Source organism: Echinops telfairi, unplaced genomic scaffold, assembly GCF_000313985.2.
Source record: "Echinops telfairi isolate 266 unplaced genomic scaffold, ASM31398v2 ScPeMD7_443;HRSCAF=831, whole genome shotgun sequence".
NCBI lineage: Eukaryota > Metazoa > Chordata > Mammalia > Afrosoricida > Tenrecidae > Echinops > Echinops telfairi.
The window spans coordinates 79808045-79810151 of NW_022104341.1; the positions used below are offsets into that span (position 1 = coordinate 79808045).

The following is a 2107-nucleotide window of genomic DNA, read 5'->3' on the forward strand; positions in this document are numbered from 1 at the left end:
GGGAGAGGGGGAGGCATGGGTAAGGAGGTGGTGTTGAATAACCCAGGGACAGGGGAGCACCAAGTGATCCAAAATTAGTGGCAAGGAGGGTGTAAGAGACCTGGTAGGGATTCAGCCAGGACAATGTAACCAAGACAAATCACAAACTTCTGTTTTTTTAAGCCACCTATTTCTGGCATGTCTGCTATGGCAGCACTAGGAAAGTAAGACAGTGTCCATCTTGCTGCTTCTAATAATGCAAAACCAAATGAAACTCAATGTCAATTCAGACACAGAGAAATCCTAGAACACTATAGGGCAGATTAGAACTGCCCCTGTGGATTTCCAAGGCTTTAAATCTTGATGGGAGTAGAAAGCCTCTTCTCTCTCCCATGGAGTAGCTGATGGTTTTGAACTGCTAACCTTGGGTTTAGTGGCCCAATGTGTAAACCATATGCCACCAGCACTCCTAATGTGCTTTAATAGTATTATAATTCCCATTGCCATTAAGTCAGTTTTAAGTCATAATTACTCACCCCATGTATTACAGAGTAGAATTGCCCCATAGGATCAGATAAACATTAGACTGCTAAACCTTAAGCTTGGAAGTTCAAACCCACAAGCTGCTCCTTAAAATAAAGACGAGACAATGTGCTCTCATAAAGATTTAAAGCCTCAGAAACCCTATGTAGGGTCGGTATTGGTTGGAATCAACTCAATGGCAGTAAGTTTGTTTGGTTTGAAGGAATCTTTATGGAAGCAAACCATCAGGCCTTTCTTCTGCTGTACCCATGGGTGACCATATAATCAACCTTTGGATTAGCAGTTAAGCACAAACTGTTTGTGCCACCCAGGGACCTCAAGGGTAATTTATGAGCAAGCACCAAAGGCACTGCTGCCCTGAAAGCATTAAACAAAAACTAGACCCCAGAAATGGATGGAAGACCAACTGAAAGGTTTCGACAAGCTGATAAAGCACTGGTAGCACTTACTCATCTATGCCAAGAAATTTGGAAGACAGCAGCTTGGCTGTGAATATTTTGGGGGGAAATCTGTGGGGTAAAGGAGAATTACCAGTATGAGTCCATGGGAAAATTAGGGAAGAGAAAGCCACATGAGATAAGATATCTACCTGTTAACCATCAAGTCAGTTCTGATTTATAGCCATCTTGTATTGGGCTTCTGAGATTGACCATCTCTGTGAGAGCCTCGTATGTCTCCCAGGGCTCATGGAGGTGAGGTCCAGTGAGGTCAAGACCAATGGCAACAGAGACTTACCTGAAGGCACCAGCAACTAGCAGGCTTTCCTAAAATCAGAAGTATTTAAATCTCAGAGAACTATGATTTTATTTGTATCTAATTAAAATTGGTGATGAGTGTCAAATGATGATCAACACAGCTCTCAGGAGGATCTGATGACAGGGAGAGGCAGCCTCACAGGGAGAAAGAGGAGGCACCCTTGCTTTGTGGCTTTGACAATGGGAGGGTGTTCTGGTCTCCTTCTAGATATCTGATTACCAGTTGTTTAAGCTCCAACTCGAAGAGAGTCCAGAATTCCTGCCAGCAGGCGAGTCTCCAAGTAATCACCAGTTGACCCAATTACACAGAGTAGAGTGTATATTAGAACATTGAATTTATTAACTCAGCCAACATTTATTGAACATGTTACTTTTTAGATTCAAGTCATTAGGGCTATTTGGCCCTGAGGAGTACTCAGTCTAGAAGGGAAGATAGATATTGTGGTGCAAGGTCATCAGTGCCATGATAGAACCAGGCTCAGGAATGATGGGAAGAGGAGTGAGACCTTGAACAATCTTAGGAATCAGGGAAGGCTCAGTGGAGGAGAAACAACTAAGTAGGGTGTTTAGCAGAGTGGCTGTATGCAAAAGGAGAGGGGTGGCGGGCTTCTAGGTTGTCGGTGTGCCCTACTGTCTTCATCCCTCTTATTTTCAACAAGCCATGTTTTAAAACCTGGCCCTTAACTTCCTGAAGGTTGTGCAGACTTTATTGAGGCTGGATTTGAGAAGGAGAGTCCCTTATCCAAGAGCTCCTTGACTACAATGTCATCTGTCACCAAGCTTAAATTTCACCTGGGCCCCTCACTCCTTTAGGCCTGCCAATCATCACC

The 2107-nt window shown here is 43.8% G+C and overlaps 1 protein-coding gene across 1 annotated transcript in view; it reads right to left on the bottom strand.

The window, feature by feature from the left end:
* The window catches only part of SLC5A9 (solute carrier family 5 member 9), a 42644-nt gene that overhangs the window by 17413 nt on the left and 23124 nt on the right, over window positions 1–2107 (bottom strand). The gene's annotated exons all lie outside the window — the stretch shown is intronic.